This window comes from Sturnira hondurensis, unplaced genomic scaffold, assembly GCF_014824575.4.
Source record: "Sturnira hondurensis isolate 20B ecotype Veracruz unplaced genomic scaffold, ASM1482457v3 Scaffold0020601, whole genome shotgun sequence".
Lineage (NCBI taxonomy): Eukaryota > Metazoa > Chordata > Mammalia > Chiroptera > Phyllostomidae > Sturnira > Sturnira hondurensis.
Genome location: NW_028093232.1, coordinates 4134550 through 4147744, shown reverse-complemented (window position 1 = coordinate 4147744; position 13195 = coordinate 4134550). Strand labels below are relative to the sequence as shown.

Genomic DNA, 13195 nt, shown 5'->3' with positions numbered 1-13195 from the left:
CCCATAAATAGAGTTTGGGGGTCTTCCCTCTACATGAATTTTTTGGAATAGATTAAAGATAGCTCTTCCCTTAATGTTTAGTAAAATTCACCTGTGAAGCTGTCCACTCCAGGGCTTTCATATGTCAGGAGTATTTTCATTACTGCTTCAAATTCATTAATTGATATCAATCTATTCAGAATTTCTGCTTCTTCTTGATTCAGTTTTGGAAGATTATATATTTCTAGAAATTTGTCCATTTCACACAGGTTGACAAATTTCTTGGCATATCAGTATTCATAGTAATTTCTTACAATCCTTTGTATTTGCAGTATCAGTTGTAATTTCTCCTCTTTCATGCTTTGTATTTGCAGTATCAGTTGTAATTTCTCCTCTTTCATTTTAGATTTTATTTATTTGGGTCCTCTCTCTTTGTTTCTTGATGAGTCTGGTGGATCATTTGTTGACACTGTTTAGCTTTTCAAGAACCAGTTCCTGGAATTATTGATCCTTTGAACTGTTCTTTTAGTTTCTACACCTTTTAATTCAGCTCTGATCTTAATTATTTCCTTCCTTGTACCTGCTCTGGGCTTTGTTTGTTGTTCTTTTTCCAGTTCTTGTAGATGTAGAGTTAGGTTGTTTATTTGCAATTTTTCTATCTTTTGTTTTTTATTGTTCTTCATGTACAGATGTCTCCATTTTCCCCCCACGACTCTCCACCATCCCACCCATCCCTATCTCCCACCTTCGATCCTACCCCTTTTGGCTTTCTCCATGTGTACTTTATACATATTCTTTGGTGACCCTTCCCCTCTTTTCCACCATTATTTTTCTATCTTTTAGTTAGGCCTATATTACTATGAACTTCCCTCTCAGGACTGCCTTTGCTGTGTCCCTTAGGTTTGGGTTTGTTGTGTGCTCATTTTCATTTCTTTCCAGAAACTCTTTGATTTCTTCCTTTATCTCACTGATAACCCACTCATTATTTCTTAATTTTTCTTATTGCTCTCCAAGTACAGTTGTCTCCACTAATAGCCTGTTATTCAGTCTCCATGAATTTGACTGTTTTTGAGTTTCTTCCCTTCAGGTTGGTTTCTAGTTTCAATCTATTGTGATCCAAGAAGATGCTTGATACGATTTCAATTTTCTTGAGTTTGTTGAGGTTTGTTATGTGGCCTATCTTTGAAAATGTTCTATGTGTACTTGAAAAGAACATGTATTTTCCTTCTTTAGGGTAAAAGGTTTTGTTTATATCAATTAAGTTCATTTGACCCTTAGTGTAGTTGCCTACACTAAGTGTAGTTCAATGCCACAATACATTATTGATTATTCATTGGGAAAATCTAACCATTGTTGGGGTGTTCAAGTTCCCTACAATGAGTGCATTGCTGTTGATATCTTTCTTTAAGTCTTCCAAGATTCTCCTTGTATATTTGGGACCTCCTATCTTAGGTGCATATATGTTTACAAGGGTTGTAGCTGGATGGATTTTTCCGTTAAGTATTATACAGTATCCTCCTTTGTCTCACTTTATGGCCTTTGTTTTGAAATTTATTTTATTTGACATAAGTATTTCTATTTCTTCTCAGGTCTGTTTGCTTGGGATATTTTCTTTCATCCTTCCAATTTCAGTCTCTGTAGATCTTTTCTTCTGAGTTGAATCTCTTGGATACAACCTGTATGTGGGAAATGCTTTCTTATCGATTCAGCTACACTATGTCTTGAGCATTTGTCCATCTACACTTAAAGTTATTATTGATAGGTACTTGTTCATTGCCATTTTTCCCTTTGTTATTGTGTTCTCCCCTCTCTCTCTCTTTTTTATTTGTCTTCTTAAGGCAGTCCCTTTAGCATCTCTTGCAATGCTGGCTTGGTGGAGATGTGTTCTTTTAGCCTGCTTTTGTCTGGGAAACTCCTTATTTTGCCTTCCATTTTAAATGAGAGCCTTGCTGGGTAAAGTAGTCTTGGTTACAAGCCTTTGCTTCTCATTACTTAAATATTTCTTGCCATTCCCATCTGGCTTGTAGTGTTTGTGTTGAGAAAACAGCTGCTAACCTTATTGGAGTTCCCTTGTATGTTACCTGTTTCTCCCTTGCTGCCTTTAAGATCCTCTCTTTGGACTTCTGGCCAATATGGAGGTATAGGTAGACATACTGTGCCTCCTTGAACAACCAAAATACAGACAACAATTCAGAAACAAAGTAACAACCAAAACTGAAAGAAAATTGAACTATATGGAAGTCTGACAACCAAGGAGTTAAAATAGACACTTTCATCCAGACCGGTAGGCAGGGCAGAGTTGGGGGGTGCAGTCGGGTGGCTAAGCAGAGAGGGGTTGCGGCACAGGAAGAGGTGACACTGGGCACACAGGACTCCCTGGGTGCACAGACAGCAACCGGCAGGCCCTGGGCACCCAGGCAGTGGCTGGCAGACCCCAGGCATGGGGTGGCAACATGCAGACACAGTGAGGTGGTGATTGAGAAGCAGGGCACCGTACACAACTTGGCTGGCTGACTAGGCAGCAGTCCCACATTCATGCGCAGATAACTGGGGAGCAAGACAGATAATACAACCCAGAGTCCTAGCGCTGGGAAATAAAGCCTCAAAACACCAATTGAAAACACTTGTGGGGGTTGAGGCACAGGGACAAACTCCAACCCTTACAGGAAAGTTTGTTGGAGAGACCCACAGTTCTAGTTCTTCATTAAAATGAAGGAGATAATCCTAGAAGTAACAAGAGACAAGGAGACAGTCACCTACAAAAGACTTCCCATCAGACTGTCAGTTGATTTCTCAAAAGAGACGTTACAGGCAAGAAGGGGCTGGAAAGAAGTATTTCAAGTCGTGAAATCCAAAGACCTGCATCCAAGATTGCTCTATCCAGCAAAGCTTTCATTTAGAATGGAAGGGCAGATAAAGTGCTTCTCAGATAAAGTCAAGTTCAAAGAGTTCATCATCACCAAGCCCTTATTACACGAAATGTTAAGGAGACTTATCTAAGAAAAAGAAGATAAAAAACATCTATACTAAAATGAGAGCAAACTCACAATTATTAACAACCACACCTAAAATAAAAACTAAGAAAACAATTAGAACAGGAACAGAACCACAGAAATGGAGTTCACATACAGGGTTAGCAACTGGGGAGTGTGGGCGGGGGGGAAGGTACAGAGAATAAGTAGCATAGATGGCAGGCAGAAAATAGACAGGGGGAGGGCAAAAATAGTATGGGAAATGTAAAAGCTTAAGAACTTAAGACACATGGACATGAAATAAAGGGGGGAATGTGGCAGGGAGACAGTGCGCAGGGTGGATAGGAATGAAAGGGGAAATGGGACAATTGTAAAAACATAATCAATAAAATATATTTTAAAAGAAAGATTCTCTCTTTGTCTTTGAATTTTGCCACTTTAATTATGATGTGTCTTGGAGGGAGCCTCTTTGAGTTCATCTTGATTGAGACCTTCTGGGCTTCCGGAGCTGTGTGACATTTTTCTCCTAAAAGTTAAGGACATTTTCCATCATTAGTTTTTCAAACAGGTTTTTTATGTTTTGCTCCTCTTCTTCTCCTTCTAGTATACCTATTATATGCATATTATTATGTTTCAGATTATCATGCAGCTCTCTTAAATTCTCTTCATTCTTTTTGACCCTTTTTTCCTTTCCTTGATCTTTCTGGGAATTTTTTTCTACCTTGTCCTCCAGCTCACTGTTTCAATCATCTGCTTCATCTAGCATGTTTTTATTTCCTTCTACTATGTTCTTCAATTCAGGAGTTGTATTATTCATTTACTCCTGGCTCCTATCGATAGTTTCTATGTTCTTTTTCATGCTGATGTAGTTCATAGTAAGTTTGTTGTAGCTTCCCTGTGGTTCTTTGTAGTTCTCACTGAATTCATTGAGCTTTCTTATAACAATTTTTTTAATTTAATTTTATTTTATTTTATTTTTTTATTTTTTAAATATATTTTATTTTCTACCTACCGTCTGTGCTATTTTCTGTGCCTTCTCCCCTCTTCTCCTCCTCCCACTCCCCTGTTGCTAACCCTCCATGTGTTCTTCATTTCTATGGTTCCACTCCTGATCTAGCTGTCCTCTTGGTTTGCTTTTGTTTTAGGTGTGGTTGTTAATAACTGTGTGTTTGCTGTCCTTTCACTGTTCATATTTTTATCTTATTTTTCTTATATAAGTCCCTTTAGCATTTCATATAATAAGGGCTTGGTGATGATGAACTCCTTGAACTTGACCTTATCTGAGAAGCACTTTATCTGCCCTTCCATTCTAAATGAAAGCTTTGCTGGATAAAGCAATCTTGGCTGTAGGTCTTTGGATTTCATGACTTGGAATACTTCTTTCCAGCCCCTTCTTGCCTGTAAGGTCTCTTTTGAGAAATCCGCTGACAGTCTGATGGGTACTCCTTTGTAGGTGACTGTCCCCTTATCTCTTGCTGCTTCTAGGATTCTCTCCTTCATTTTAGTCTTGGCTAATGTAATTATGATGTGCCTTGGTGTGTTCCTTCTTGGGTCCAACTTCTTTGGCACTCTCTGAGCTTCCTGGATTTCCTGGAAGTCTATTTCCTTTGCCAGACTGGGGAAGTTCTCCTTTATTGTTTGTTCAAATACATTTTCCACTTGTGGCTGTTTCTTTCCCCCTTCTGGTACCCCTATAATCCAGATGTTGGAACGTTTAAAGATGTCCTGGAGGTTCCTAAGCCTCTCCTCATTTTTTTGAATTCTCACTTCTTCATTCCTTTCTGGTCAGATGTTTTGTTCTTCCTTCTGGTCCATTCCATTGATTTGAGCCCCAGTTTCCTTTCCATCGCTATTGGTTTCCTGGACATCTCCCTACATTTCAATTAGTTCAGCCTTCATATGTTCCTCTAATTTGTGACTATAATCAACCAGTTCTGTGAGCATCCTGATAAACAGTGTCTTGAATTGTGCTTCTGAGAGGCTGGCAATTTCTTGGTCACTGAGAGTTATGGGCTCTGGGACTTTGAGAGTTATGGGCTCTGGGACTTTGAGTTCTTCTTGCGCCATCTTTTGGGCTGTTCATGCCTGTTACGTAGCAGGATCTGAGCCCTAAGGTGTTCACTAGAGCAGGGCAACTCAGTCACAACTCAGGGTTGTGACGTTGTATGTGGGGGTGGGGTCAAAGAGGGACAATGGCTTCCCTCGGCCACCTGCTGCCAAGACCCCCACCGGCACCGCAGCCGCCACCGTCACCGGTCCCACGCGTTTTGTCCCACTGCACTCAAGTGTGCCACCGCCGTCAGCCCTCCACCACTGGGTTTGCCCCCTGGGGCCTGCGTGGTACGTCTCATTGTGCGCGAATGTGTGACCGCGGTCAGTCTGCCCCATACCCCGACTGGTTCCGGGCTGCCTGCTCACCTAGGTCAGGGGATCTGTCCTGCCCAACCCTGCTCCGCTGCTGGCTCCGCCCCCTTACCGTCCCCGTTGAACAGTTCGTCATTGTCAGACTTCCTTATAATTCAATTTTCTGGTCTTTGGGTGTGTCTTTGTTCTCCAAACCTTTGTTGTATTGAAACTTGGTTGTGGGAGAAGGCACAGTGTTTCCACCTATGCCTCCGTCTTGGCAGAAGTCCTTATAACAATTATCTTTAACTCACTGTCTGATAGTTTACTGGCCCCGATTTCATTTAGCATTTTTTCTGAGGATTCATCTTTCCTTACTTAAATTGCAGGTTGTTTCTTTATCTCCTTATTCTAGGGGACATTCTTTTTGTTTCTTTCTGCTTCTTAGATTGATCTGTTTGAATCCCTGACTTCATGATATGAATTCCTATGGTAGGAGACCTGAGGGATTCAGAGGTGCAGTCTCCTTGATCCCTTGCATTTGATGCTCATGAGATGCCCTTTATGCCAATTATGTTGGCTCTCTGGTTGTAATTGGGTTTTTATTGTAGTTGGGTCATTCTTTTGTGGGCCCTTCCCTCTGGTTGGCTCACTGAGACACATTCCACCCATCACATCTTGTATGCTGTTGTGCAGGTACTACCAGGACAAAACCACACAACCCAGGAAATAAACCCACCCAGGAAAAAATAACTTCCACCCACAATCGCACTATCAACAGAAAGTAAACAAGTATTAATAAGGGTGTCAAGAGATTAAGACTATTAGAAGAAAGGAGAAAAATATGAAATTACTAACTGAAATAAAGTGATTTTGTGAGGGTAGAGGGAGGAACAATAAGATTAGGGAATCAGAGCAAGGTAAAGACAGGAAGGAAGTAATATTTACATTGTAAATAAAAAAGGGAATGAAGAAGGTGGAATGGAGCAGGAGAAGGGAGCACACAGTATTAGGTTTAATAAAACAGAATTTTTCTCAAGTGAGAGAAAGAAAAACAAAAAATTAAGTAAATAAATAAATAAAAGAAGAACCAAACTGGAGAAAAAGATTTACCATAGTACTAAAACAACAAAGGAGCTGAGATTAATATAGGTATGATGGAAGTAAGAGGAGGAAAAAAGGAAGAAAAGCTTAAGAGATGTCTAGAGGAAAGAGAAATAATTTTTTAAAGACTTCGCTTATTTTTAGAGAGAGAGGAAGGGAAGGAGAAAGTGAGGGAGAGAAACATCAATGTGTGGTTGCCTCTTGCATGTCCCCTACTGGAAACCTGGCCCACAACCCACACATGTCCCCTAAGAATCAAACCTCTGGCACTTTGCTTCACAGGCCCCCATTAAATCCACTAAGCTACACCAGCCAGGGCAAGAAGTGATTCTGAGATGATAGAGGGAGAAGGAATTCTAAAAGTGAGGGAATGAAAGACAAATACCATATGATCTCACCTTTAACAGGAAGCTAAAAAACAAAACAAACAAGCAAGCAAAATATAACCAAAGAAACTGAAATAGAGAACAGGAGGACAGTGACCAGAGGGGAAAGGGGAGGGAATTTCAGGGGGAAAGGGAGAAGGATTTACAGGAACTAGTATAAAGGACACATGGACAACAACTAAGGAGGGTGGAAATGGAAGGAAGGTGGGGAGCATTGGGGGGGTGGGCTGGGATGGGAGTAAAAGACAGAAAACTGTACTTGAACAACAATAAAATAAAATAAATATAAATAAAATTGAGGCAAAAAACAAGGCTAAGACAAAGAAAAATTAAAATTTGAGATAAGAAAATGTCAGGAGGAAGGCAGAATGAAGTAAGAGGGGAGAACAGTAAAATTTGAGACTTGCAAAACCAACATAGTGAAGATCTAAAGTTAAAGTTGAAGAAATGCAAGAACAACCACCCTATCCACCACCAATGAGCAAAGATTGATAAAGGTAGAGAGAGAACACAGAGTGGGAAAAAGAATGGGAGATGACCAATGACAAGAAAAATAGTTTTTAGAGGGTGGAGAAATAGTAAGAGTGTGGAATGAAAACAAGTTGTAGCAAGAAAGAAAAATATTGAAATGAAAATAAGAAGAGGAAGAAGAAGCTAAAATTGGGTAGTAAAAGGAAAGAACACAATGTGAGAATTGAAATAATCTATAATATAAAACCTAGTGATTTAATATGCACAAATTTGAAGGACAAAAAATGAATGTTAAAAGACAATTCAGGAGAGAAAATACTACAAATCATGAAGACAATAATGGTAGATTTCATCTCCATATTTACTAGTATTTTCTACTAGTAAATTTACCATCTAGTATTTTCTACTGTTTTTATGTATTTACATATTTATGTTTTAATAAATTTTTATTGTTGTTCAAGTACAGTTGTCTCCATTTTTCCATCTCCATGCCCTAATCTGCCCCACCCTACCCATCACCACCTCCCACCCTTGAACCTACCCCCTTTGGCTTTGTCCATGTGTCCCTTATAAATGTTCCTTGATGGCCTTTCCCTTATTTGCTTTTTCATTCTGGATCTGCCTCTCAAAATGTAAGATGGTGCCCCAGTCTAGACATAGACAGCCTGTTTGAAACTATCAGGTATCCACCATCTATGGCTCATTACTTCAGTTGTTAATTTAGTCACTCTGTCATCAGCAGTCAGGCTTGAGCACCTCAGGGTGTGGCTGATAACTCCTGGGGATGGGGTTATTGTTTCCCTTCAGGTTGATGCCACTCAGAGGGGAGTTGTCTGCTGAGAAAGATGGTTCCTAGAGAGACTTCCGACCAAGATGGAGGCAAAGGTGGAAATACTGAACCTCCTCGCACAATCCAATTTAAGGACAACAAAGATTTAGAAAGAAAAACACAACCAAAGCAGACAAAAAATTGAACTGTACCGAAGTCCAACAACAATGAACCATTCATTCAGATCAGTAAGAGGGGTGGAGTTGGTGGTCAGCAGAGAGGGGTCCTAGCAGGAAAAGGCAGTGGTTGACAGACTGGGGTGGGCGTGGGACAAAAACCCAGTAAGGCCTACAAGGTGGCTGGCTGACCGTAGACACATGTTCGCACGCAGATAAACCAGGCAAAAAAAAAGGGCAGTGAGATAGACCGCACAACCCAGGGCCCCAGTGATGGAATATAAAGCTTAAAAGCACTGATTGGGAAAACTTTCAGGGGTTGAGGTGCTGGAAGAGGCTCCCAGCCTCACAGGGGAATTCACTAGAGAGACCCACAGGGTCCTAGAATGTACACAAGCCCACACACCCAGAAACCAGCACCAGAAGGGCCCAATTTGCTTGTAGGAAGTAGCAGAGGGGACCGAAATCCAAGAGAAAGCAGAACAAGCACCATTGCTCCCTCTCTACCCCACCCCCACATACAGCATCACAACCCAGAGACTTGGGTTGTCCTAGTGAACACTTAGGCTCCGCCCCTCATACATAAAAAGTGCAAACAGACCAAAACATTATGGCTCAAGCAGAAGAACAGCTCAAAACCCCATAACCAATACTTCTAAGCAACCAAGAGATAGCCAATCTATCAGATGCAAAGTTCAAAACACTGGTGATCAGGATGCTCACAGAATTGGTTGATTTTAGTTGCAAATTAGATGAAAAAATGAAGGCTACACTAAATGAAATGAAGCAAAATGCACAGGAAACCAACAGTAATTGAAAGAAAACTGGGACTGAAATCAATGGAGTAGACCAGAAGGAAGAAAGAAACATTCAATCAGAACAGAATGAAGAAACAAGATTTCAAAAAAATGAGGAGAGGCTTAGGAACCTCCAGGACATCTTTAAATGTTCCAACATCTGAATTATAGGTGTACCAGAGAGGGAAGAGGAAAAGCAACAAGTGGAAAACTTATATGAACAAATAATAAAGGAGAACTTCCCCAATCTGGCAAAGGAAATAGACTTCCAGGAAGCCCAGGAAGCTCAGAGAGTCCCAAAGAAGGTGGGCCCAAGGAGGAACACACCAAGGCACATCATAATTACATTAGCCAAGATTAAAATTGAGAGAATTCTAGAAGCAGCAAGAGATAAGGGGATGGTCACCTACAAAGGAGTTCCCAACAGACTGTCAGTGGATTTCTCAAAAGAGACCTTACAGGGAAGAAGGAGCTGCAAAGAAGTATTCCAAGTCATGAAATCCAAAGACCTACAGCCAAGATTGTTTTATGCAGCAAAGCTTTCATTTAGAATGGAAGGGCAGATAAAGTGCTTCTCAGATAATGTCAAGTTCAAGAAATTCATCATCACCAAGCCCTTATTATATGAAATGTTAAAGGGACTTATCTAAGAAACAGAAGATAAAAATATGAACAGTAAAAAGACAGCAAAATCACAGTTACTAACAACCACACCTAAAACAAAAGCAAACTAAGAGGACAGCTAGATCAGGAGCAGAACCATAGATATGGAAATCACATGGAGGGTTAGCAATAGGGGAGTGGGAGGAGGAGAAGGGGGGAGAAGGTTCAGAGAATAAGTAGCATAGACAGTGGGGAGAAAATAGACAGGGGGAAGGCAAGAGTAGTGTGGGAAATGTAGAAACTAAAGAACTTGTGACACATGGACATGAACTAAAGGGGGGAATGTGTGGGGGAGGGGTGTGCAGGGTTGAGAGGAATGGAGGGGAGAAATGGTACAACTGTAATGGTATAATCGATAAAATGTTGTTTTTTTTAAAAGATGGCTCCTGCAGTTTGAGGGAATGACTCAGCACCAGGATCCTGACAGCTGCTTTCTCAGCTCTCTCCCCAAAGCCACCAACCCCAGTCTCCCCTCAAGCATCTCTAGTCTACTCTGCACTCCCTTTTTGCCAGAGCCTAGGATAAATGGCTGCAAACAAGAAATTACCAATTGGCCCTTTAAAAGGCTCTCTACATCTCCAGGTGTCTGTTCCTGGCAGAGAGAAACCCTGCTGCTTTTCAGAGCCGGATGTTATCTGGGTACTTTGGGGGCTCTGGTGGTATAGGCTGGGGAGCCCAGCTTGGAGTTTACATCCCACATTTCTCAATGGGACCCTCTGGCTGCTGAAATATTCCTCTGGCACTTCAGCTGCCACCCATGGGAGCCCAGCCAACCCTCTCGCATCTCCTCCTCACTCCATACCAGTCATGTTGAGGTAAAGCTGTTTCTTCTCTCTGTCCCTGGTTATAAGGCTTCTCTCCACTAGTGCTCAGGTGTTTATTCCAGATGACTTCTCTACAATTTAACTATAATTCCAGATTGGTCCTCAGGAAGGTTAGTGAAGCCTCCACTCATTCCTCCACCATCTTGGATCTCTCCAAAGTATTGTCTTGACATGACAAAGCATGCAGATTTTATGACATGGTTTTTCTGTTTACAACACAGATAATGTAAAATACCTTCATTTCCTTGGGCTTATTCATCATAAAAATCTCTACTATTTATTTGATACTAAACAATGTAATAAAAAGAATCTTTAATAAGACCCTTCTGGCTGGCATATGGTGTAATGTTCAGTAGCACAAGTCTGGTAGCATTAGTGGTTAATTATCAACCATCGCTCCAATAGCATTCTTTTTTTTTTTAATTCTTGTTCAAGTATAGTGTTCTGTCTTATATTCCCAGCCCTGCCCCCCACCCCAGTGCTCCACACCTCCCTCCCATGTCCGCCCCCCACATTAGTTATTGTCCATGTGTCCTGTATACTTGTTCATGTGAGTCCATCCCCTTTTCCCCTGTGATTCTCTCCCCTTTCCCCTCTGGACCCTGTCAGCCTGTTCCGTATTTGAGTGTCATTGGTCATATTTTGCTTGCTTGTTTGTTTTGTTGTTTAGATTCCTGTTAACAGTGATATCATATGGTATTTGTCTTTCACCGCCTGGCTTATTTCGCTCAGCATAATGCTTTCCAGTTCCATCCATGATTCCAACAGTATTCTTAATTACCAGGTAACAAGGGAAATGAAATCTTGGCTTAGCTAACACTTTTACCTGCTCCATGCTGACAGTCTATTTCTCTCTTATTTTTGTGCACAAGACAAGCCATAGTCAGGAATCAGTGATGAAAAATTACACAGCAATAACTACATTCATCCTGGTGGGACCAACAAATGACCCAAAACTACAGATTCTGCTTTTTATCTTTGTTTCTAACCTACTTATTCAGTGTTGTTGTGAATCTGACCATCATCACTCACCTTGGTGGATTCTCACCTTAAAACACCCATGTATGTTTTCTTCCAAAATATCTCCATCCTGGAAGTTTCCTTTACAACTGTCTGCATTCCCAGATTCCTCTACACAATGGCATCTGCGGACAACACTGTTACCTACAATGCATGTGCCATTCAATTATTCTTTGTTGTTGTCCTAGGTGTGGCTGAGTTTTTTCTCCTGATGGCCATGTCCTATGACTGTTACATGACCACCTGCAAACCCCTGTGTTACATGACCATCATGAACAACAGAGTTTGTATAAAGCTCTTTATTGCCTGTTACATGACTGCTCTAATCACTGTCATCCCACCATTTGGCATGGGCTTTGAGCTTGAGTTTTGTGACTCCAATGTCATAGATCACCTTGGGTGTGATGCTGCTCCCATTCTAAAGATTATGTGCTCAGACACAAAGTTTATAGAGCAGTTTGTCTTGGTCCTCGCTGTGTTGACACTCATTTTCACCTTGGTGTGTGTAATTATGTCCTACACATATATCATCAGGACCATCCTCAGATTCCCTTCTGCCCAGCAAAGAAAAAAGGCTTTTTCCACATGTTCTTCCGATATCATTGTGGTTTCAATCACTTATGGAAGTTGCATCTTTATCTATATTAAACCATCTGCAAAAGAAGGAGTAGCTGTTAATAAGGTGGTGTCAGTGCTGACCACCTGTGTTGCCCCAGTAATGAATCCCTTTATTTATACTCTAAGGAACAAGCGAGTGGTATAAGCTTTCAAAGACATACTCAAAAGGGCTGCATCTGTCTCAAACAACTAAAGGATACTGAATGGCAAATTACAAAAGATTCCCTATTTCCATTTTATTTTTCCCTAACTGTATACTAGTTGTAGTTTTCTACATCACAACCCTATTCCGTTACACCAACTTTCCACAACTGATACATGTATTGATATTTTAGCTCTGTTCCCAGAAATATATAAGAATAAATCTGCAGTAAATATTTATAACTATATACCTATCATTACTTACAGTATCAAGAAGTGTAGACAGCATTAATTTGTGATCACATGGTGCTCAGCTACTTCTCTTGCTATGACTGATATGCCCTGATTTAGCCCCAAATGTCCCAGAAACAATAGTGATGATGATCTATGTCTACAGAAATGACCATGTTATCTCTCTGTTTGATAAAACTCATTATTCTCTCCTTCCCACTTTTTAGGAAATATAAATATAGACTAAATTCTCCTCTAAGAAGACTCCCAAACTCTTTTTATGAGGCCACTATTATCCTCATCCCAAAACCAGGTAAAGACACCACAAAGAAAGAAAATTACCAGTCAATATCTCTGGTGAACATAGATACTAAAATTCTCTCAACAAAATACTAGCAAACTGACTTCAACAATACATTGAAAAGAACACACACCATTATCAAGTGGGATTTATTCCATGGATACAGGATGGTACAATATTCTCAAATCAATAAATATGATATACTACATAAACAAAATGAAAGACAAAATTCACATGGTCATATTAATTGATGCTGAAAAAGCATTTGACAAAATACAGCACCCATTTTAGATTTTAAAAAAACACTCAATGAAGTGGCAATAGAGGCAGCATACCTCCACATGGTAAAGGCCATATACAAAAAAAACCTATTGCCAACATCATATACAATGGGCAAAAA

The 13195-nt window shown here is 40.5% G+C and overlaps 1 pseudogene; it reads left to right on the top strand.

The window, feature by feature from the left end:
* The first annotated feature begins 11380 nt into the window (after positions 1 to 11380).
* On the top strand, positions 11381 to 12315 carry LOC118975960 (olfactory receptor 6C2-like; annotated as a pseudogene).
* Positions 12316 to 13195: the final 880 nt, after the last annotated feature.